Source organism: Lontra canadensis, unplaced genomic scaffold (assembly GCF_010015895.1).
Source record: "Lontra canadensis isolate GAN:19392208 unplaced genomic scaffold, GSC_riverotter_1.0 scaffold48, whole genome shotgun sequence".
Taxonomy (NCBI): Eukaryota; Metazoa; Chordata; class Mammalia; order Carnivora; family Mustelidae; genus Lontra; species Lontra canadensis.
Genome location: NW_022631042.1, coordinates 6,667,500 through 6,693,890, shown reverse-complemented (window position 1 = coordinate 6,693,890; position 26,391 = coordinate 6,667,500). Strand labels below are relative to the sequence as shown.

The 26,391-nt window shown below is 36.6% G+C and overlaps 1 pseudogene; it reads left to right on the top strand.

Annotated features, from left to right (window-relative positions):
• The first annotated feature begins 1,305 nt into the window (after positions 1 to 1,305).
• Positions 1,306 to 26,358, top strand: LOC116876840 (annotated as a pseudogene).
• The last annotated feature ends 33 nt before the right edge of the window (positions 26,359 to 26,391 follow it).

The following is a 26,391-nucleotide window of genomic DNA, read 5'->3' as shown; positions in this document are numbered from 1 at the left end:
TAAAAGAAACCTAAAGCAAATTCCAGGCTGGCTTTAAAATTAAACCTGTGCAATATCAAACGTTAAGAAATAATGGATTTCTGTTTTCTTTTTTCCCCTTTTCTGCCAAGTGACAAGGCTTGATGACAACTGAAATTTTCATTTTCTGGTAAGTGTTTATAAATTATAGCACTGATGTAGAAACTAAAAAGTTTAATATTTAATTCAGGGGGTCAAGAATTAAAATTGAGAAGTAAAAAATGGAAAATTTTGAATGAATGTTTTTATGGTGAACCTTGATATAAGTGAATCCAAGAAATATGTGTACACATGTTAACACTTGACACAAGTATAATAAATGTCACTTGAAAAAGAAGATACGTAATTCTAAAAAAAAAAAAATAAAACCAACTGTACTTCTTACCTATAATCTACACTCATATTAAATAAGCAAAGATCTGTAAGCATTGGGATGCATTAGGAAAAGCAAAGTAAAGTTCTTGTTTTACATAGGAGAGAGGTTAAATTTGTTGAATTTGAAACTAAAAAAAAAAAAATTATATAATCAAGACCTTTCTCAAAGAATATAAAAGTGACATCTTGGGAAGATGGCAGAGTAGGAGAATCCTAAGCTCATCTTGTCCCATGGATAGAGCTAGATAACAACCATATCTGTGTAAACAATCCAGAAAATGACCCAAAGAATGGCAGAACAGACTCATCACAGCTAAATGTAAAGAAGAGGCTACATCAAAGCCAAGTATACCTGCAGGACTGTCCATAGGAGGGAGGGATGTCGTGAGCACAAATGGTGGACAGGACCAGACCCACACATAGGCATGGGGACCCCACACTGGGAAGATGAATGCCTATAACACTTGCCTTTGAAAACCAGAGGAGCCTAACAATCAGTGAGGATTAATACCTGAAACTTAAAAATGAGTGAGCTCAGCTCTGGGAGAGCCTGCTCTTAGAGGGACAGCACAAAAAACCAACCCCACTGATATATAGCATAGAAGCAACAGTGTGAAAAATGTCTGGGATATGTAGGAAAAAGATATGTTTACTAGTTTCAGAGCATGTGCTGGAGAGTCAGGATTCTTTGGGAGACTTCTCCAAGAACAAAAGACCAGGGGCACTATGTCCCTCCTCTACCCCCAAACCCAGATACATGGACACTTGTGGGAGCCAGCACAACCCCAACTCTCCACTTAGCTTGTAAACAGTTTACCACACCCCTGCACTCTTCTGTGGACCCACCCCTCCAATAAGTTTCTTCAGGAGTCATCTCAAGTGGCTGCAGGTCAACTCCCACAGCAGACCAGCATGGACCTGCTACAGTATGTGTCCCACTCCCTGTTCACTAGCAGACTGGCCACTTCCAACATGCCTTTGGCAGGAATTTATCCAAAGTGGTTCCACAAGTCTGCCAATGTGTAAGCAGCCCTGACAGAGGCCAACACCACTCCAAAGTGACTCCTGCCCTAGAGAGAGTACTCATACTAACTGCAGCCCCCAGCAATTGACTGGGGACAAACATCTGATCTGACTACAGGTCCCACCCACCAATAAAAGCTTCTTAGAGGACAATTCAGGGAGAACACCCTGTAGTTCAGTGCTACCGCCTCTCTGGCCAGTGCTTCACCTAACTCAACTCAAGCCCAAGGTGACTCCCAACTGGCCCACTAATAGCACAGAGACCAAACACTGCCCACAACAGGCAAAGAGACCATCACCGATGACTGGACTGAAGGCAAAAGCAACTCAGCCACAGTAGTAGGAGGTATGCAGCACACATACAAGACACCCCTTAAACACCAGGTTCTGATGAACAGGGGACATTGATTGCACTGCAGGGCACTACAGGACCTCTTCTTCATAAGACTACTACTTTCAGGAGCAGGAGATATAGCTGATTTTTTTAACACATAGATACAGACATAGAGAGTTAGACAAAATGAGGAGACAAAGGAATATCTCCCAGATGAAAGAAGAGGACAAAAAGTAAGACAGCTAAATAAAACAGAGATAAGTAATATGGCTGAAAAAAAGAATTTAAAGAAATGGTCATAAAGATATTCACTGAACTTGAAAAAAAGAGTGGAGGGCCTCAATGAGACCCTCAACAAAGAGAAAAAAAACAAAAGAGAACCAATCAGAAATGAAAAACTCTATAAACTGAAATTAAAACTACATTAAATGGAATTAGAGTAGACTAGAAGAAACAGAAAATTGGATCAGCTACCTGGAAGACAAAGTAATGGAAAGCAATCAAGCTGAACAGGAGAGAGAAAAAAAAAATTAAAATAGACTTAGGGAACTCAGAAACACCATCACACATAATAACATTCACATTATAGGGATCCCAGAAGGAAAACAAAGGCAGAAAGAGGGGTGGGGGGGGAGCAGGAAATGTTTCTGAAGAAATAATAGCTGAAAACTTACAAAATCTGGGGAAGGAAATGGAAATCCAGATCCAAAAGGAAAAGAGAGCCCCCAATAAAATCAACCCAAGGATGTGAACAACAAGAAACATAGTAATTAAAATGTCAAGAAGTAGTGATAAGAGAATTTTAAAAGCAGTAAGAGAAAACAAAACACTTAAATACAAGGGAAAACTGATAAGGCTATCAGCTGATTTTTCATCACAAACTTGGCAGGCCAGAAGGAATAGGCTTCATATATTCAAATTGCTGAAAGGAAAAAACCTGCAGCCAGGAATACTCTATCTAGCAAGTCTATCATTCACAATAGAAAGAAGGATAAAGAAATTTCACAAACAAAAGGAATTCATGACCTCAAACCAGCCATACAAAAAATGATAAAACAGACTTATGAGTGGAAAGGAAAGACTGTAGTAAGAGTAAAACAAAAATGTGGAAAAAATAAAGCAGTATAATTAAGTATATGTATAAAAATCAGTCAATGGAGTAAAAAAAAAAAAGTATAAAACTATATAATTAAAACAAGGAAGGAGACAAAGAATGGGTTCAAACTTAAACAACCATCACTTAATATAGACTGCTATGTGCATACGATATTACATATAAACCTAATGGTAACCATAAATCAAAAACTGCTATTAGATATGTAAAAAATAAAGAAATGAATCTAATTATATCACTAAGGAAAGCCATCAAACCATGAGAGAAGAGAGCAAGAGAAGAAACAGAACTACAAAAACCACCATAAGACAAGTAACAAAATAGCAATAATGGGGCACCTTGGTGTCTCAGTCAGTTAAGCGGCTGAGGTCATGATCTCGGTGTCATGGGATCAAGCCCCACTTTGGGCCTCCTGCTCAGCAGAGAGTCTGCTTCTCCTCTGCCCTTCCCTGCTGCTCATGTTTGCTCACATGCTCTCTTTCAAATAAATAAATAAAACCCAAAAAAACCAAAATAGCAATAAGTATATACCTATCAGTAATTACTTTTAATGTAAATGGACTGAATGCTCAAACAAGACATAGGGTGATAGAATGGATAAAAAGCAAGACCTATGTAAATGCTGCCTATAAAGGATTCATTTCAAACCTAAAGACACAAGGAGATTGAAAATGAAGGAATGGTAAAGCATTTATCATGCAAATGGAAGTGAAAAGAAAGCAATAGTTATATCAGACGAAATAGATTTTAAAATAAAGACTGTAACAAGAAACAAAGAAACACACTATATGATCATAAAGAGAACAATCCAACAGAAGATATAACAATTATAAATATTTATGCACCCAACATGGAAGTAACCAAATACACATGGCAGCTAATATAAAACATAAAGGAAATAATCAGTAGTAATATAATAATAGCAGAGGACTTTTAACACCCTACTGCATTAATGGATAGATCATCCAAGCAGAAAATCAACAAGGAAATAGTGGCTTTGAATGACACACTGGACTACATGGATGTAACATATATTCAGAACATTCCATCCTAAAACAGCAGAAAACACGTTCTTCTCAAATGCACATGTAATTTTCTCCAGAATAGATCACATATCAAGTCACAAAAGAAGCCTCAACACCTGGAAAAAGACTGAAGTCACACCTTGCATCTTTTCCAACCACAATACTATGAAACAAGAAATCAACCACAAGAAAAAGTCTGGAAAAAAAACAGAAGTAAATGGAGGTTAAATAAGATACTATTAACCAGGGGCACCTGGGTGGCTCAGTGGGTTAAGCCGCTGCCTTCAGCTCAGGTCATGATCTCAGGGTCCTGGGATCGAGTCCCGCATCGGGCTCTCTGCTCAGCAAGAAGCCTGCTTCCCTCTCTCTCTCTCTCTCTCTCTCTGCCTGACTCTCCGTCTACTTGTGATCTCTGTCTGTCAAATAAATAAATAAAATCTTTAAAAAAAAAAAAAAAGATACTATTAACCAATGAATGGGTTAACCAAGAAATCAAGGAGGAAAGCAAAATATACATAGAAAAAATGAAAATGAAAATGCAACAGTCCAAAGTCTTTGGGAAGCAGCAAAACCTGTTCTAAGAGGGAAGCTTATAAAAGTACAAACCTACCTCAAGAGGCAAGAAAAATCACAAACAATCTGACCTTAAATCTAAAGGAGCTAGAAAAATAGGAAAAAAACAAAACCCAAAACTAGTAGAAAAAAATAAGAAATAATAAAGATTAGAGAAGAAATAAACCAAATAAATACTAAAAAACAAAACAAAACAAACGAAACAAAACAAAACAAAAAACAGATCAATAAAACCAGGAGCTGGTTCTTGCAAAATATCAACAAAATTGAAAAACACTTACTCAGATTCATCAAAAAAAGGGGAGGGAGACTCAAATTAAAAAACTCCAAAATGAAATAGGAGAAAAAAACAACCAACACCACAGAAATATAAAGGGTTTTAAGAGAATATTATGAAAAATTATATGCCAACAATTGAACAACCTAGAAGAAATGGATAAATTCCTAGAAACATATAACATCCTGAAACTGAATCAGGAAAAATTAGAAAATTGACCAATTGCCAGCAATGAAACTGAATCTGTAATATAAAAACTCCCAAAAATTAGAAGTCCAGGACCAGACAGCTTCAAAGATGCATTCTACCAAACACTTAAAGAAGAGTTAATACCTATTCTTCTCAAATTGTTCCCAAAAAATAGAAAAGAAAGAGAAGTTTCCAAACTCATTCATTAGGCCAGTATTACCTTGATATCAAAACCAGATAAAAACACTACAAAAAAGAGAACTACAGACCAATATCTCTGATAAGCATAGAAGCAAATTCCTTAACAAAATATTAACAACCCAAATCCAGCAATACATTTAAAAAGTCATTTACCACACTAGGTGTAAATTGTTTCTGGGATGCAAGATTGGTTCAATATTTGCAAATCAATCAACATGATACATTGCATCAACAAGAGAAAGAATAAAAACCATATGGTCATTTCAATAGATGCAGAGAAAGTATTTAACAATGTACAACATTGATTCATTAAAAAAAAAAAAAAAAGAACTCTCAGCAAACTATGTTAGAGGGAGCAAACCTCAACATAGTAAAGGCCATATATGAAGAACCCACAGCAAATATCATACTCACTGTTGAAAACCAGAGGTTTTTCCATAAGATCAGGAACAAGACAAAGATGTTTACTCTCACCACTTTTATTAAACATGGTACTAGAAGTCCTGGCCACAGCAATCAGACAAGAAAGAAATAAAAGGGATCAAAATTGGTAAGAAAGAAATAAAACTTTCACTATTTGCGGATGACATGATACTATATATAGAAAATCCCAGGGGTGCCTCAGGGTGGCTCAGTGGGTTAAAGCCTCTGCCTTCAGCTCGGGTCATGATCCCAGAGTCCTGAGATGGAGCCCCACATCGGGCTCTCTGCTCAGCAGGGAGCCTGTTTCCTCCTCTTTCTCTCTCTGCCTGCCTCTCTGCCTACTTGTGATCTCTATCTGTCAAATAAATAAATAAAATCTTAAAAAAAAAAAAAACCCAAAGATGCCACCAAAAACTATTAGAATTGATAAATGAATTCAGTAAAGGTGACAAGGTACAAAATTGATATACAGAAATCAGTTGCACTTAAATACATTAACAATGAAGTAGCAGAAAGACATATAAGAAAACAGTCCCATTTACAATTGCACCAAAAATAATAAAATACCTAGGAATAAACTTAACCAAGGAGGTGAAAGACCTATACTCTGAAAACTGCAAAACATCATTGAAAGAAATTGAAGATGACACAAACAAATGGGAAAGATATCCCATGCTCATGGACTGGGAGAAAAAATATTGTTAAAATGTCCACACTACCCAAAGCAATCTACAAATTTAATGCAATCCCTATCAAAATACAAACAGTATTTTTCACAGAACTAGAACAAATAAATGTAAAATTTATATGAACCACAAAAGACTCCAAACATCCAAAGCTATCTTGAAAAAGAAGAATAAAACTGGAAGTATCACAATCCTAGATTTCAAGATATACTATAAAGTTGTAGTAATCAAAACAGTATGCTACTAGGACAAAAAAGATACCTAAATCAATGGACTACAAGGGAGAGTTCATAAATACACCCACGATTATAAGGTCAATTAGTCTTTGGCAAAGCAGGCAAGAATATGCAATGGGAAAAAGACAGTCTCTTCAACAAATGATATTGGGAAAATTGACAGCTACGTGCAAAAAAATAAAACTAGACCAATGTCATATACCATATACAAAAATAAAGTAAAAATAGATGTAAAACCTAAATGTGAGACCTAAAACCATAAAAATCCTAGAAGAGAGCACAGGCAGCAATTTCTCTGACATCATCTGTAGCAACATTTTTCTAGATATATCTCCTAGCAAAGGAAACAAAAGCAAAAATAAACTATTGAGACTACCTTAAAGTAAAAAACTTCCGCACAGCAAGGGAAACAACCAACAAAACTAAAAGACAACCTACTGAATGGGAGGAGGTATTTGCAAATGACATATCTGGTAAAGGGTTAATATCCAATAAATTTAAAGAACTTACATAACTCAACCCCCAAAACAAAAAAAAATGTAATTAAAAAATGGGCAGAAGACATGAACAGACATTTCTCCAAAACGGATGTACAGATAACCAAGAGACACATGAAAATATGCTTAACATCACTCATCATTAGGGAAATGCAAATCAAAACCACAATGAGATATCAGTTCACAACTGTAGAATGGCTAAAATTAAAAACAGAAACACCAAGTGTTGGCAAGGATGTGGAGAAAAAGGCACTCTCATGCACTGTTAGTGGGAATGCAAACTGTGCAGCCACTGTGGAAAACACTAAGGAGGTTTCTCAAAAAATTAAAAATAGAATTACCACATGATGCAGTAATTCTACCATTGGGTATTTACTGAAAGAAATAAAACACTAATTGGAAAAGATAAATGCATCCCTATATCTATTGTACCTTTATCTAAAATATCCAAAGTATGCAAAATACATATATAGATATAGAAATAGAAATAGATATAGATATACATATAGATATAGATAGATATAGATCGCATATATACTCGGACTTAAGAACAAATGAAATCTTGCCATTCACAACAATAAGGATGGATCTTAAGTACATAATGCTATGTGAAATAAGTCAGTCAGAGATTTCACTCTTGAAATCTCTTCCACACATGATTTCACTTTTGTGGAATTTAAGAAGAAAGAACAAATATGAGACAAATCTAAAAACAAGCTCAACTATAGGGAACAAATAGATTGTTACCAGGTGGGAGGCAGGTGGGGAGATGGATGAAATAGATAAAGAGGATTAAGTGCATACTTATTGTGATGAACACTGAGTAATGTATAGAATTGTTGAATCACTATATTGTGGATCTTAAAATAAGATAGCACTGTATGTTAACTACACTGGAAATCAAATTTAAAATTTTGTTTTCTATTAAAAAAAGAACATAAAGTATCTCAAAGCAAAACTTTAAAATGCTCCAATAAATAATTTAAATAAATACTCCCTTCTTTCAAAGTTACTACCCCATAAAACAGGAAACAAGACACAGCGCACATTGCAAAGGACTAAACCCAAAGACAGCAATATAATTAGTATAAAATACAGAAGTCAATGACAAGTAAATGCAGTTTCAATTATTATAGTAATCAAAAATCCCTTACATATCTATAGGCAAAGGTACGTCAGAAACAATTATAGAGAATGTGAATTATGTGCTTCAACCAAAAACATAATACAAATTAAATGAAAAGTTTTTAAACATGTAAGTACCACATCTTATTTTTCAGTTTCATCTATCTCTGGACATTTGGCCACTTTTTTCAGACCAAGCGCTGCTTTGCCTGGACACTCATCAACTTCTTGCAACCTATGATACTTTGATACTTTGCCTTATATAGGATACTTTGCCTCATGCCATGCCATATATCTCTTGTCTCTTGTCCTGAGCTTTCATGATGATGTTAAGGAATGAGTTTCAATAGCATCTTTTTTGTCCCTTCCTTCATGAGCAAGCTAGACGTGCAAGGAAATTAATTTTCCATGCAGTATAACTTTGGTCAATAGGAGACAAGATAGAATGGATAAATTCTTTACCCTTCCTTTCTTGGACAAAAGGCCTTAATATTCATTCATTTCTATCACTTCTTGAAAGTACCACATGGATGGAAGCAGCTATACTATATACTAAACAGGAGCAAGCATAGTAATCTGTTTGTATATTGGCTTTTCCCCCTTTCTTCACTGCCTTTATTTTCTCACCCCGATACCCTGGAAGTTCATTATTTTAAAAAGGTAGGAATATATCAGTCTCTGCCTTAGGCTTTGCTTTCTGGAGACCTGAGGGCAAGACCATTGATAATAAGAATGTTCTTAGAAAGCAGACCATGGAGCCATATTATTCACCTGACAGGAATGAAGATTCTAGTATTAGTAGTGGTAGAAGGCTGAAAATTCCTGACTAGCTGTGGCACCATGACTTCTAAGGCTTTCACATTTGCTGCTTTGGAATAAAGCAAGGCAAAATGAGAAACATTTGAATATGTGATGTCTGTGCTATCTTAAAAGTATGGAGTCAGTAATAATTATGAGGATTGTGTTGGCCAGCTTTTCTTAATCATATTATAGATGATGAAAAAGTAAAATAGTAAGTTCAGGTTAGCCATGCATCAACACAAGCAACAATGTGAAATCCAGAGGGCTTCCAGCAGTTTTTAGGAAGACTCTCCTCTGTTGCATCAGAGTAGAATATGCTTAAAATCAGGCTCAGAATAAAATCAAAGGCTCAGTACTCCCAGAATGCATAGCTTTGTGGTCTGTATGCTAAGTTAGTGGATTAGGAAGAGAATGGGACATTGAGACTCAAAGAAGGTCATTTGGGTAGACAAGCCTGAAAATCGTCAACTTCCAAATTATCTTGAACCATCCAGACCAGCAGAAGGTGCCCTCTTTCCGTAGCCACAGAAACAAATGTAATGACATCTAAGGCAGGCGCCTCTGAAGATAGTGCCTACCATAATAGTCTACCCACTTTCTTTCATTGCCTCAGTCAATAGTTAGGTTTAAGCCTCAATACAATCTGAGCTGAGAAATACAAGTCATCTCTGAAAAGTAAGTGCTGGTAGAAACTTGAGAAGCAAGTATGAGAGCAGAGCTTGAGAGTTATTCCTCAAGGTGTGGAATATAATGCTGAATATGAGAGAATTTATTGAATGGAAATAAGCACAACTGCCTCAGAATTGATGATCTGGAAACAACAGTGAAGTATTTCTCCCCAGATTTTGCTAGGATACCTTCTTGAACCTTGAATAAAGAAAATAGGATCAAAAATCTGGAAATTTCTTATGACATCACAGAAAAGGTGAAAATACTCAAGGAGATGGGAATATTAGAATAGATTTCCTATGTAAAGCTTAATCACCCATGACCTGATTAGGATTCCTGTGTGGGTCAAGAAGACACCCCAAAGGAATGTGCTACAGAGCAGATACCAACACCTTTAAGAAGCTTGGTTGGTGGTAGTTGCACTCTGCGGGCTGTGATTGACAGTATAGGTTGTTGCTATCAAACTGGGCTCTTTAATATCAATGGCGATAAGGCCAGGGCATACCACTAAGTCATCAGAGGCATGGAGGATATAATTGCTAGCTTGCCATCAAGTTGCCTTGACCTTCAGGGATCTATGGTAATAGCCAATAGGTCATGGTGTTCTTAAACATGAGATAGGTGGGCAGATACTTATGAGAAAGAGAGAAAGAAAAAAAGATGATAGAAGATTGTCATCAACTGCTAAAATGAGAAAATTTCCCAGATCTAAGTACCTTCACACTCAATTTCCAGATCTAAGTTAGTTCTCAAATTTGGAACTCATTTATTAAAGCACATGGTTCCCTTGTGAAAGAAACCTGCAATTCCACATGACATTTATACAGTAAATATGCCCTTGGTTATTCTCCAAAGGGACCTGGAATCATTCCCTGGGTAGCTGACACTGAGGAATTGGAAAATCCAGACACTTCTAGGACTGTTAGGTATAAAGTCTGAGCTGACAGTGATGCCATGGGATCTGAAACAGCACCATGGTTCTCTGGTTAAATGGGAGCTTCTGGAGGCCAGGTGGAATTTGGTTCAAGTCCATTTCACAGTGTATCAAAGTATCTTTGTCCCTAACCTATTGTTATTTCCTTGGCCATGTGTACATTATTGAGAAAGAAATATTTAGCAGCTGAAATTATGGTCTATGGAATAAGAGCCACTAGGTCATCAAGAGCCAAGTAGAAGCAGAAATCACACTCCTGAGGAAATCACACTCCTATCCTGAGGAAAATTATAAATCAGAAGTAATACTATCTTATGAGAAGAATTGCTGAAATTAATACCAATATCAAAGACAGGGGATGTAGGAGTGATGGTTCACGCATTTCCATCTAATTCAACTATATGTAGTCTGCAAAAAATGAAAATGATCTTGGCAGATGTATATATTATTATAAATTTATCCAAGTGGCAACCCCAGTCACAGCTGCTGGATTCTACCATCTGCAGTAGTAGCTACTATTGGGACTACCACTTGGTTAAGTGGTAATAGATTAACACAGGCTTTGGCACTTATTATAGATACAGATCTTTCAGATAATTTTTTTTTCCAATTCTTTTTACTAAGGAGGATCAAGTTTGGTTTTTTATTCAGATGGTCAGAACAAAAGTTCACATTTTCTCCCTAGCCCAGGGATGCTAACTGTGCTGTTCTCTGTTATACCAGAGAATTCAGGTATCTTGATCATCTTGACAAGCCATAGATCACAATACTAGCTCAGTATATTGATGACATCATGGTAATCAGTGAGTAGGAAGTGGAAAATATAGCAGATATGCCAATAAGACACAGTATGGAGATAAGTCATGAAGATTCATGAGACTCCACAGTTTTGGAAGCCTAATGGTCTGTAACATGCCACAACATTCAACGCACACTAATTACCAAAACAGGCTATAGCACCTACATAATGAAAGTACAGAAGAATTTATGAATTTTTATGCCCATGATAACTATAAATGGGTAACTACAGCAACCACGGTTGAAGTGTTTTGATCTATTTTTGTGTAAAATTGAGTGGTTTAAAACAAAAATCTGTTATTTGTTTATGAATTTATAATTTGGACAGAACTCAGCAGAGACAATTTACCTCTGCTATATGAATTCTCTGGAGTCTCCATTGGAATGACTTGAATAAATAGGGATTGGAACAGTTGAGGACTACCTGTGCATTTCTCCCTGTGTACTTTTGGGACTTATGTCATTCAAAGCTTCTGAATGTCATCTCTCTGCATATGATCCTCAAGGTAGTTGGATGTCTTCCATTGTGGCTCAGAGCTCCAAGAGAGCTTGTCCCAAAGACCAAGGCAGAAGATGCAACACCTTTTATGACCTAGTCTTATAAGTCGTGCATTATCACTTCTGTCATATTCTATTTTAACACAGGAATAGTCTTGATATAATGCATGAAGACACTACACTAGAGCTTAAGTAGTGGGAAATGTGGGTCACTGTGGGTCTGTTTTTTCAAATAGTTACTACACATAGAAAAGAAAACAAAGGGCTTACCATTACAGAGTCAAGTTTTGAGCTTTCCTGCCAAGCATGCCCCTCAGACCAACCAAAGAGATGGCCAACAGTGAACAAAATGTAAAATGAGTGGTGGAAGAGAAAGGTGATGGATATCTATCAATTATGGCCTTTGGGCTAGTTGCAGTACTAGCACTTTTGGTAGTTTCACTAACCCTCTTACTTTAAATAGTTTTGGTGCTTGATCTGGCAACCATCTTGAGAGACTCTGATTAACCTGGGGCTTTCTCTCTTGGGGAAGAAGGAAAGGATGCTCTAATTAAGACCATTTTCTTGGAGCACCTGGGTGGCTCAGTCAATTAAATGTTCAGCTCTTGGTTTCAGCTCAGGTCATAATCTCAGGGTGGTGAGATCGAGCCCCACATCAGACTCTGTGCTCCGTGGGGAGGCTGCTTGAGATGCCCTCTGCCTCTCCCTCTGCCCCTCCTTCAAGTTTCTCTCTCACTTTCAAATAAATCTTTTACAAAAAATTTTAAAAAGATCATATTCTCTAGTCACAATAAGGTAAAACTAAAAAATCTATTATTAATATAAAAATCAATATAGAAAGCAATAAATACCATCTCTCAGAGTCTCAGTCTATGCATGGGTAATTTAGAAGTTGGCCAAGAACATGAATAATTATGCAGATTTGGGGGGCTTTTTTCCTGCTATTCTTTCCACTTTGGTCCCAGCCACTTCAACAGCCTTACATTCAAATTTGTGTTTCCTGCTCAGTTAGACTTCTACTCTCTGTATTCTATTTTCCTTTGCTGTGGATTGAAACATAACTTCAGACAGAAAACAGGGGAGAATAGAAGACTCACTTCATATACTTTTCTTTTCTTAAAGATAGTAGGCCTGGATTGGTTCTGCCCAGCGCCTGCAAACAATTGCTTTATATATGTTGATCAGCATTTATAGTTTTTTAAGGACAATAGGCTAAACCTGATAGCAACTAATCCATCACGGCTTCCAAAACATGTTGCATATCTTGCTTTAGACATGCTATTTTCAAATACAAAAATATAGTTGTTTTACATGTTTTGTTAAATTTATAAGATGGTAACAGTGTTAAAATCTTATTTTGTTTCTGATTCTTCACAGTCAACATTATATATATTTTAAAATCTATTCTTTTTTATGTATAGTTAATAGGTTTGTTTCTTTTGCCTAATGCATATCATTCTATTATAATGCATGTGCTATATGTTATCAACTAATTTCTTTAGTGTTCAATAGCTAAGTTACTCCAGTTCTTTACTAGAATAATGCTATAATCAACATCTTTAATATATATCTCTTCATTCTTTTCATTAATGAGATTAGAGTAACTTTACATATTAATCATTTAAGTTTTTACTTCTCTTTTTTTTTCTTTTATTTATTTTGTTTTATTATTTATTTATTTTTTTGCTGGGTTCTGTGGAAGTCACCGGGTGTGTTATATACTAATTCTTATTATTTATTCATTGTAAGTATGTAATCCCTGGCTACCACTTTAATCTCAATCTTATGAATTCAATGGAATCTGTGATATATCATTCAGATCCTTTTTCAGGACCGGAGGACTTATTCTTCCACTGATGAAAAGAGATAGTTGCGGAGAGCCCATAATAATCATTAAGAACAGCCTTGGCTAAAAAAAAGTTGTCTCATCCAAATTCACATTCTCCTCCTAGGGACGAGTCATTGTAGGGATGTTTGGGCTCAGCCTCTCTAGCTTCAGAGAAAAAGCTTTCACTGATACTGCATCAGAGCAGTACTTTTCCCTCTAACCCAATCCAGCTTTGTTTCTCTTCTCTCCCTTACACAGAATTGACTTTAAGAACACTCCATAATAAATCTGCTCTTTATTATGGTCTTTCTTAGGGTCTGCTTCCTGGTGGCACAACCAGAGAGTAATATTTATTCATAGAAATTCTTACTTGCATTGCCCAATTCTTGTATGAGTCAAATTATGCTGGCTTTTCTCTTGTGATTTGGGCTCTTATATCTTGCTCTGGTAAACATAATCTGTGATTCACTTGATTCCTTCACTTTCATATTGAAGTTTTTTATCCATTTGGGGTTATTTATTTATTTATTTATGTAACCGTATGTACTAGAGGTCCAATTTTATTTTTTTTAAATAGTAAATTAAGTTTCTAGTATCATTTATAAAAATATCCATAATGACTTCATAGTTATGTAATCTAACCTCTGTCACATAACAAGAGATCTGTTTAAATCTTTGTTTTTTTTATTCCTTCAGTCAATCAATTGTACCTGCACTAGTACCACACTGATGGTTTTATCATTTGGTAATGTACTCTGTCTTACTATCTGATACTATGAGTTTCCTCTCTTTGTACTTTTTGAAACTTATTTATGGAAATTTATCTTTCTGTTAAAACTTTGGAAGAGAGGGGGAGGAGTCAAGATGGCGGAGAAGTAGCCCGCTGAGACTACTTCAGGTAGCGGGAGATCAGCTAGATAGCTTATCTAAAGATTGCAAACACCTACAAATCCAATGGGAGATCGAAGAGAAGAACAGCAATTCTAGAAACAGAAAATCAACCACTTTCTGAAAGGTAGGACTGGCGGAGAAGTGAATCCAAAACGACGGGAAGATAGACCACGGGGGGAGGGGCCGGCTCCCGGCAAGTGGCGGAGCAACGGAGCACAAAATCAGGACTTTTAAAAGTCTGTTCCGCTGAGGGACATCGCTCCAGAGGCTTAACCGGGGTGAAGCCCACACGGGGTCAGCGTGGCCTCACGTCCCGCAGGGTCACAGAAGGATAGGGGGTGTCTGAGTGTCGCAGAGCTTACAGGTATTAGAATGGGGAAGCCGGCTACAGAGACAGAGCCGAGGAGTGAGCTCTAAGCTCGGGTTTACCTTGAACTGCTCGCAGGCTCGGTCAGCTTGGAGCGCGGCCGGAGGCCAGGGTGATGGGAGCAATCGGGCACTGTTCTCTAAGGGCGCACTGAGGAGTGGGGCCCCAGACTCTTGGCTCCAACGGGCCAGAGACTGGGAGGCCGCCATCTTCATTCCCATTCTCTGGAGCTCTACGGAAAGTGCTCAGGGAACAAAAGCTCCCGAAAGCAAACCTGAGCAGATTACTCAGCCCGGCCCCTGGTAAGGGCAGTGCAATTCCGCCTGGGGCAAAGACATTTGAGAATCACTACAACAGGCCCCTCCCCCAGAAGATCAACAAAAACCCAGCCAGGACCAAGTTCACCTACCAAGGAGTGCAGTTTCAATACCAAGGAGAGCAGCGGAATTCCAGAGGAGGAGAAAGCAAAGCACAGAACTCATGGCTTTCTCCCCATGAATCTTTAGCCTTGCAGTTAATTTAATTTTTTTTTTCTTTTTCATTTTTTTTTCTCTTCTTCTGCTGAATTTTTTTAACTTTTACCCTTTTCTTTTTTAACGTTTTTTAACTAGTTTATCTAATATATATATATATTTTTTTTCCTTTTTATATTTTTTCATTATTGGTTTTCTTTTTTTATTTGTTTCTTTTTTCTTTTTTCTTTCTTTTTTTTTTTTTTTTCTTTCTGAACATCTTTATATCCCCTTCCCCCACCCTCACAATTTGGGATCTCTTCTGATTTGGCTAAAGCATATTATCCTGGGGTTGTTGCCACCCTTTTAGTATTTTACTTGTTCCTTCATATACTCTTATCTGGACAAAATGACAAGGCGGAAAAATTCACCACAAAAAAAAAAAGAACAAGAGGCAGTACCAAAGGCTAGGGACCTAATCAATACAGACATTGCTAATATGTCAGATCTAGAGTTCAGAATGACGATTCTCAAGGTTCTAGCTGGGCTCGAAAAAGGCATGGAAGATATTAGAGAAACCCTCTCGGGAGATATAAAAGTCCTTTCTGGAGAAATAAAAGAACTAAAATCTAATCAAGTTGAAATCAAAAAAGCTATTAATGAGGTGCAACCAAAAGTGGAGGCTCTCACTGCTAGGATAAATGAGGCAGAAGAAAGAATTAGCGATATAGAAGACCAAATGACAGAGAATAAAGAAGCTGAGCAAAAGAGGGACAAACAGCTACTGGAACACGAGGGCAGAATTCGAGAGAAAAGTGACAACATAAGACGAAACAACATTAGAATAATTGGGATTCCAGAAGAAGAAGAAAGAGAGAGGGGAGCAGAAGGCATATTGGAGAGAATTATTGGAGAGAATTTCCCCAATATGGCAAAGGGAACAAGCATCAAAATCCAGGAGGTTCAGAGAACCCCCCTCAAAATCAATAAGAATAGGTCTACACCATGTCACCTAACAGTAAAATTTACGAGTCTTAGTGACAAAGAGAAAATCCTGAAAGCAGCCCGGGAAAAGAAGTCTGTAACATACAATGGTAAAAATATTAGATTGGCAGCAGACTTATCCACAGAGACCTGGCAGGCCAGAAAGAGCTGGCATGATATATTCAGAGTACTAAACGAGAAAAACATGCAGCCAAGAATACTATATCCAGCTAGGCTATCATTGAAAATAGAAGGAGAGATTAAAAGCTTCCAGGACAAACAAAAACTGAAAGAATTTGCAAACACCAAACCAGCTCTACAGGAAATATTGAAAGGGGTCCTCTAAGCAAAGAGAGACCCTAAAAGTAGTAGATCAGAAAGGAACAGAAACAATATACAATAACAGTCACCTTACAGGCTATACAATGGCACTAAATTCATATCTCTCAATAGTTACCCTGAATGTTAATGGGCTAAATGCCCCAATCAAAAGACACAGGGTATCAGAATGAATAAAAAAACAAAACCCATCTATATGTTGCCTACAAGAAACTCATTTTAAACCCGAAGACACCTCCAGATTTAAAGTGAGGGGGTGGAAAAGAATTTACCATGCTAATGGACATCAGAAGAAAGCAGGAGTGGCAATCCTTCTATCAGATCAATTAGATTTTAAGCCAAAGACTATAATAAGAGATGAGGAAGGACACTATATCATACTCAAAGGATCTGTCCAACAAGAAGATCTAACAATTGTAAATATCTATGCCCCTAACAATGTTATTAATTGGTTTATATAACCAACTATATAAACCAATTAATAACAAAATCAAAGAAACACATCAACAATAATACAATAATAGTAGGGGACTTTAACACTCCCCTCACTGAAATGGACAGATCATCCAAGCAAAAGATCAAAAAGGAAATAAAGGCCTTAAATGACACACTGCACCAGATGGATATCACAGATATATTCAGAACATTTCATCCCAAAGCAACAGAATACACATTCTTCTCTAGTGCACATGGAACATTCTCCAGAATAGATCACATCCTCGGTCCTAAATCAGGTCTCAACCGGTATCAAAAGATTGGGATCATTCCCTGCATATTTTCAGACCACAATGCTCTGAAGCTAGAACTCAATCACAAGAGGAAATTTGGAAAGAAATCAAATACATGGAGACTAAAAAGCATCCTTCTAAAGAATGAATGGGTCAACCAGGAAATTAAAGAAGAATTGAAAAAATTCATGGAAACAAATGATAATGAAAATACAACGGTTCAAAATCTGTGGGACACAACAAAGGCAGTCCTGAGAGGAAAATATATAGCAGTACAAGCCTTTCTCAAGAAACAAGAAAGTTCTCAGGTACACAACCTAACCCTACACCTAAACAGCTGGAGAAAGAACAAGAAAGAAACCCTAAACCCAGCAGGAGAAGAGAAATCCTAAAGATCAGAGCAGAAATCAATGAAATAGAAACCAAAAAAACAATAGAACAAATCAACGAAACTAGGAGCTGGTTCTTTGAAAGAATTAATAAAATTGATAAACCCCTGGCCAGACTTATCAAAAAGAAAAGAGAAAGGACCCAAATAAATAAAATCATGAATGAAAGAGGAGAGATCACAACGAACACCAAAGAAATACAGACAATTATAAGAACATATTATGAGCAACTCTATGCCAACAAATTTGACAATCTGGAAGAAATGGATGCATTCCTAGAGACATATAAACTACCACAACTGAACCAGGAAGAAATAGAAAGCCTGAACAGACCCATAACCAGTAAGGAGATTGAAACAGTCATCAAAAATCTCCAAACAAACAAAAGCCCAGGGCCAGACGGCTTCCCGGGGGAATTCTACCGAACATTTAAGGAAGAACTAATTCCTATTCTCCTGAAACTGTTCCAAAAAATAGAAATGGAAGGAAAACTTCCAAACTCATTTTATGAGGCCAGCATCACCTTGATCCCAAAACCAGACAAGGATCCCATCAAAAAAGAGAACTACAGACCAATATCCTTGATGAAGACAGATGCAAAAATTCTCACCAAAATACTAGCCAATAGGATTCAACAGTACATTAAAAGGATTATTCACCACGACCAAGTGGGATTTATTCCAGGGCTGCAAGGTTGGTTCAACATCCACAAATCAATCAATGTGATACAACACATGAATAAAAGAAAGAACAAGAACCATATGATACTCTCCATAGATGCTGAAAAAGCATTTGACAAAGTACAGCATCCTTTCCTGATCAAAACTCTTCAAAGTGTAGGGATAGAGGGCACATACCTCAATATTATCAAAGCCATCTATGAAAAACACAATGCAAATATCATTCTCAATGGAAAGCATTTCCGCTAAGGTCAGGAACACGGCAGGGATGTCCGTTATCACCACTGCTATTCAACATAGTACTAGAAGTCCTAGCCTCAGCAATCAGACAACAAAAAGAAATTAAAGGCATCCAAATTGGCAAAGAAGAAGTCAAACTATCACTCTTTGCAGATGATATGATACTATATGTGGAAAACCCAAAAGGCTCCACTCCAAAACTGCTAGAACTGGTACAGGAATTCAGTAAAGTGTCAGGATATAAAATCAATGCACAGAAATCAGTTGCATTTCTCTGCACCAACAAGAAGACAGAAGAAAGAGAAATTAAGGAGTCAATCCCATTTACAGTTGCACCCAAAACTATAAGATACTTAGGAATAAACCTAACCAAAGAGACTAAGAATCTATACACAGAAAAGTATAAAGTACTCATGAAAGAAATTGAGGAAGACACAAAGAAATGGAAAAATGTTCCATGCTCCTGGATTGGAAGAATAAATATTGTGAAAATGTCTATGCTACCTAAAGCAATCTACACATTGAATGCAATTCCTATCAAAGTACCATCCATTTTTTTCAAAGAAATGGAACAAATAATCCTAAAATTTATATGGAACCAGAAAAGACCTCGAATAGCCAAAGGAATATTGAAAAAGAAAGCCAAAGTTGGTGGCATCACAATTCCGGACTTCAAGCTCTACTACAAAGCTGTCATCATCAAGACAGCATGGTACTGGCACAAAAACAGACACATAGGTCAATGGAACAGAATAGAGAGCCCAGAAATAGACCCTCAACTCTATGTTCAACTAATCTTCGACAAAGCAGGAAAGAATGTCTAATGGAAAAAAGACAGCCTCTTCAATAAATGGTGTTGGGAAAATTGGATAGCCACATGCAGAAAAATGAAATTGGATCATTTCCTTACACCACACACGAAAATAGACTCAAAATGGATGAAGGACCTCAATGTGAGAAAGGAATCCATCTAAATCCTTGAGGAGAACACAGGCAGCAACCTCTTCGACCTCAGCCGCAGCAACATCTTCCTAGGAACATCACCAAAGGCAAGGGAAGCAAAGGCAAAATGAACTATTGGGATTTTATCAAGATCAAAAGCTTTTGCACAGCAAAGGAAACAGTTAACAAAACCAAAAGACAACTGACAGAATGGGAGAAGATATTTGCAAACGACATATCAGATAAAGGGCTAGTGTCCAGAATCTATAAAGAACTTAGTAAACTCAACACCCAAAGAACAAATAATCCAATCAAGAAATGGGCAGAAGACATGAACAGACATTTCTGCAAAGAAGTCATCCAGATGGCCAACAGACACATGAAAAAGTGCTCCGTATCACTCGGCATCAGGGAAATACAAATCAAAACCGCAATGAGATACCACCTCACACCAGTCAGAATGGCTAAAATTAACAAGTCAGGAAATGACAGATGCTGGCAAGGATGCGGAGAAAGGGGAACCCTCCTACACTGTTGGTGGGAATGCAAGCTGGTGCAACCACTCTGGAAAACAGCATGGAGGTTCCTCAAAAGTTTGAAAATAGATCTACCCTATGACCCAGCAATTGCACTACTGGGTATTTACCCTAAAGATACAAACGTAGTGATCCGAAGGGGCACGTGCACCCGAATGTTTATAGCAGCAATGTCTACAATAGCCAAACTATGGAAAGAACCTAGATGTCCATCAACAGACAAATGGAATAAGAAGAGGTGGTATGTATACACAATGGAATACTATGCAGCCATCAAAAGAAATGAAATCTTGCCATTTGCGACGACGTGGATGGAACTAGAGGGTATCATGCTTAGCGAAATAAGTCAATCGGAGAAAGACAACTATCATATGATCTCCCTGATATGAGGGAGAGGAGATGCAACATGGGGGTTAAGGGGGTAGGAGAAGTGTAAATGAAGCAAGATGGGATTTGGAGGAATATAAACCATAAGTGACTCTTAATCTCACAAAACAAACTGAGGGTTGCTGGGTGGAGGGGGGTTGGGAGAGGGGGGATGGGGTTATTATGGACATTGGGGAGGGTATGTGCTATGGTGAGTGCTGTGAAGTGTGTAAACCTAGCGATTCACAGACCTGTACCCCTGGGGGAAAAATATATTATATGTTTATAAAAAATTTAAAAAAAAAACAAAAAACTTTGGAAGATATTTGTCAAGTTTCTCCCAAAATTTAGACGTGATGTTGAATGAATAGTGATGAATTTACAGATTTATTTGATGACAATTAAAATCTTTAAAATTTTATCCATTGTATTCTTGAGTATATTATATCTCTGTTCAGATTTACTTGGATATCTTTTAATAGAATTTTTAAAAATCTCCCTAAACCTCTCAGGTAATCTTTGCTAGATTATCTCTTAGGCAATTGATAGTCTTTATTATTATCACAAGTAGCATCTTCTTTTCATTTCATTTTCTAGTTACTTATTGCCAGTGAAGAGAACCTGCTGAATATACTTGAAGGATGATTTACTGAAATGACATATAAAATTGAAGAACTCTTTCAGAAGGTATTAGCAGGGAATAAAGATGAAATGAATGGGAAAAGAAGTAAAAAGATATGGAGACTAATAATAGAAATAGCAGTACCCATCTAGAAGGAGAAAGAAGACACACAAATAGAGAAAATATTTGAAGAAAAAAATACTGATAATATATTTAAATTAATGAAAGATGTAAAACTTCCATTTTAAAGGGTACGTAAAGAACTGAATAGGAGGTATTATGTGGGAGAAAAACTTTCTCATATAGATAAATAATAACGACTTTTAAGATTATTAAAAACAAAGGAGGGGTGCCTGAGTGGCTCGATTGGTTAAGGGTCCCACTCTTGATTTTGACTCAGGTCATGATCTCAGGGTTTTGAAATCAAGCCCTGCAGCAGGCTCTGTGCTGGGGGTGGAGCGTGTAAGATTCTCTCTTCCTCCCCCACTGCCCTTCCTCTTCCATCCCTCAGACTCCGGTACTCTCTCAAAACAAAAATAAAACAACCACAAAGGGAACCACTTATAATTTTCAGAAGGAAATTAAAACTTATCTTTCATAGGGAAACTAAAACCAATGCCTATTAGCCTTGACAACAGTAACATTGAATGCAAGAAATTTTACAAGGAAAGATTTGAATCTGACACTGGATTCAGCTAAGTTATCACTTCAATGTTGGTGCAAAAATAAAGATATTAGTTATCAGAGAGTCTAGCAGCATGAAGAATCTCTTTAAAAGAATTCTTAAGATTCTTAGAGGTTTAACTTTTGAAAAGAAGGAATTGATTTCATAAGGAAGAAACTGCTATGAAGGGAAAGAATGTATAAAAATAAGTAGAATATATTGGTGTCTGAAAAAGTAATAATTTAATCATTTATGTAAGCACAAAAATCTAAAACTAAAACTTGTGAGGAGAAGAGAAAAAGATGGGAGAGGGAACTGTATTAACTCGTTTTCCTGTTCAGGGGGAAACATATTTATTCACAAAGTTATAGACATTGAAAAGGAAACAAACAAAATATTAATCTGTTTTATTTCCCCTGCTTAAAGCATTGACAAGCACATAGTCAATGGTAAAAAAAAAAATTGTTAAAAGAATCTTAATGAATTAATGACTATTAAAATAACAAAGAATAGAATATGTATAGTTAGTTCATAAAAAATGTCTAATTAAGTCAGGGAAATGGGAAACAAGATAAAATTAATGGTAGTAGGTAGAAAACATCTTCCAGTACAATAGTAACAAAGTAATTTATGGTAAAGTTTATTAATTAAAATATGTAAAACAATAATGAAAACACAAAGACTCTCAGATTGTGTTAAAAATAAAAGTTAAGGGGCACCTGGGTGGCTCAGTGGGTTAAGCCGCTGCCTTCGGCTCAGGTCATGATTTCAGAGTCCTGGGATCAAGTCCCAAATTGGGCTCTCCGCTTGGCAGGGAGCCTGCTTCCCCTTCTCTCTCTCTGCCTGCTTGTGATCTCTCTCTCTGTCAAATAAGTAAATAAAATCTTAAAAAATAAAAAAATAAAAAAATAAAAGTTAAAAGTGTTGTCCAAAAGATACTCATTTAAAACACAAACACACAATAAGATGCAGAAAAATTGATAATGAAGGTATGGAAAAGATATATCTTAAAATATCAACTAGAAATTTTAATATGAGAAAAATGAAAATTATTATCCAAGAGATGTTAAATATGTTTAAAAAAAAAGGAGCTGAGAGGATAGACTATTAGTATAAAAATGGATAACATTTCTGTTATGGAAAGGCATAATAAATGAACACACACTTTATGGAAATGGGTATATGATACATGGAAAACTATAAAGATAGAGATGATTTCAATGGTATTACTAAGCTAGATGTAATAGATATATGTCTAGAACTTGTTATCAAATGAACATAGAATATATATTTTCAAACACACAGGAAACATTTACCAATGATGGTCATACACCCAGTCCCAAAAAGCAGTTTCAAAATATTTCAAATAATTAGCAACATACCATCTATATTCTATACCTACAATGTAATAATTAGAAATCAAACAAGAATATTTAGGAAAATTTCCTATCTCTAAAAACTAACATATTACCATTTGCCTGTTGACTTAAGGCTAAAACTATATGCTAAAATGTGAAATTCTTACATCTGAATGACAATGAAAACACTGAGTTGAAATCTGTTTTCTGCTGAAATGTGGAGGAAAATGTACCAAATTATGAATATTAAGCAGAATTTAAGAAAGATGAAAAAAGAAAGATGGAAAACAAATTAGCTAAAATCTGAAAAGATCAACAAACTAAATCCAAAAACAAAAGGAAAAGAGAGGAGCACATAAAAATAAGGATAAAGTTATGACAAAAGAAACAGTTAAAAATAAGACAATGTGAGAAAACTAAGAAACAAATTTCTAGAGATACCAGTTAAGTAAAACAAGAAGAGAGAAGACACAAATAAACAATAGCAGAATGCAAAAGGGGAAATAACTAAATATAAACAAAATCCTACAAGTGTGTAATGGACCAATATATATAAAAAATTGAAATTTTGATGAAATCGATATATTTCTGCAAATGATCACAACTCCCCTTCTCCCAGCAAAAGCCAAGGCTAGATGCTATTAGATGTAATTTCTGTCCATTTTCAAGAAACATCTATTTCAAAACATCTATTCCAAAAATAAAAAAATAGGAAAGCCGTCCAATTCATTTCATTAGGTTAATAAAATCTGAGTACCCAAACTCAGTAACAATACAGGAGAACAAAACTGTTGGTCAATTTCCTTCATGAATGTAAAAGCAAAGATCCTAGTAGCTAATTATATTTAACTCTAACAAGTGGAGTTAATTTAAGGTATGTAGGGATTTTTCAGCTTGAAAACTTATTAATGCAATTAATAACCACCACATCAAATGATCAAAAATGATTCTTCTTTCTATTTGGACTGAAAAAGCACTCAGTATGATTTTCTACACAGTTAAGATAAAAATTCTTAGCAAAGGAGGAGAGAGAAAGACACTTTCTTTAAAAAGACAAGAGGGACACCTGGGTGGCTCAGTGGGTTAAGCCTCTGCCTTCAGCTCAGGTCATGATCTCAGGGTGCTGGGATCCAGCCCTGCATGGGGCTCTCTGCTCAGCAGGGAGCCTGCTTCCCGCCCCTCTCTCTGCCTGCCTCTCTGCCTACTTGTGATCTCTCTCTCTCTCTCTCTGTCAAATAAATGAATGAAATCTTTAAAAAAGACATTTTAAAAAAGACAACAACAAAAAGAGGTATTTACAGTACATCTACAGAAATCATCACATTTAATGGAGACATTTTACTTTGGTTACCTTTCGGGTGGGTGTCAAGACATGGATGACTGCTATTTCCATATAGTTCACACATACCTGAGATCCTGCACAAGACATTAAAGCTAGAAAAATAATAAGAGATTAAAGAGAATAGGAAGAAAATGTAAACATATTATGATACGAATATCTTCATGCAATGCCCAAGAGAATTTATAAATGATTAATATAAAAATTTTTAGGGGCACCTGGGTGGCTCAGTGGATTAAAGCCTCTGCCTTCAGCTCAGGTCATGATCCCAGGTCCTGGGATCGAGCCCCGTGTCGGGCTCTCTGCTCTGTGGGGAACCTGCTTCTCCCTCTCCCTCTGCCTGCCTCTCTGCCTACTTGTGATCTCTGTCTGTCAAATAAATAAATAAAATCTTTAAAAAATATATGTAAAAATTTTTTAAAAGCATTAATATGAAAATTAAGTTAATTTAAGGGCTGAAGAAATAATCCATACCCATATGACCACTATTCAGAAAAGAAAAATGCTATCATTTTTTCAAATTTGTTCTAATTTTTTAAATAAAGTTAAATCCTTTCAAATTTTCCTTTTTTAAATAAAAAGGATGCATATACAAGAAAAATTCATTGCAGCATTGTGTGCTAGAACAAACAATTTGAAACAGTCTCTTTTATATTAAAAAATTAAAGGTCGATCGGGGCACCTGAGTGGCTCAGTGGGTTAAGCCTCTGCCTTTGGCTCAGGTAACGATCCCAGAATCCTGGAATCGAGCCCCGCATCGGGCTCTCTGCTCAGCGGGGAGCCTGCTTCCCCCCTCTCTCTCTGCAGCCTCTCTGCCTACTTGTGATCTCTCTCTCTGTGTCAAATAAATAAATAAAATCTTTAAAAAATAAAATAAAATAAAAATTAAAGGTCGAGCAACAATTATTTAATCTGTCATACAAAAATTTTCAATTAATTCAATCGAGATTTTTCCCCCCAAATTCTTCCAGCTTAACATCTACTATTTCTTTCTCACAATCACCGTGTATTCAGGGATACATATGCATTTCTAATATTAGGAGTTTGTAAGGAAGGGGCGGTTGTATGGCTCAGTTGGTTGAGCGGCTGTATCCTGATTTTGGCTCAGATCGTGATCTCAGGGTTCTGAGATCAGGCTTTGTGGTGGTCATGGTGCCTGTTTGGGATTTTTTCTCTCCCTCTCCCACTTCCCCTCTTCTACTCCCTATACTCCTCCCTGCCAATGCTTGTACACTCTCTCTCTCTCAAAAAAAAAAAAAAAAAAAAAAGAGTTTTTAAAATGGATTTTTATCTTAAATTCAGAAAGAATTGATTTATTAAAAAAGACCTCTTAGTTGTACTTGAGGTGCTGCTTTCCCTCTCCCACAATACCTTGTGCGCTTCCTTTCCAACCTTGGCCCGGCAGAATAGCACCCACAAAGAAGGGTGGGGAGAAGAAGAACTGTTCTGCCATTAAGGAGGTAGTGACCAGAGAATACTCCATCAGCACTCACAAAGGCATCCATGGAGTGGGTTTCAAGAAGCTTACCCCTCTGGCACTCGAAGACATCTGGAAATTTGCCATGAAGGAGATGGAAACTCCAAATGTGTACCATCAGGCTCAACAAAGCTGTCTAGGCCAAAGGAATAAGGAATGTTCCATATGGTGTCTGTGTCCAATTGCCCAGAAATTGTAAGGAGGATGAAGATTCGCCAAACGAGCTCTATATGTTTCTATATGTTTGTTACCCATGTACCTGTCACCACTTAAAAAAATCTGCAGTTAATGCAGATGAGAACTAAGTACAGATTGTTAAATAAAGGTGTAAAACTAAAAAAAAAAAAAAAGACTACTTAAAGGGGATAGTGAATGGATATTAATGAACACTAT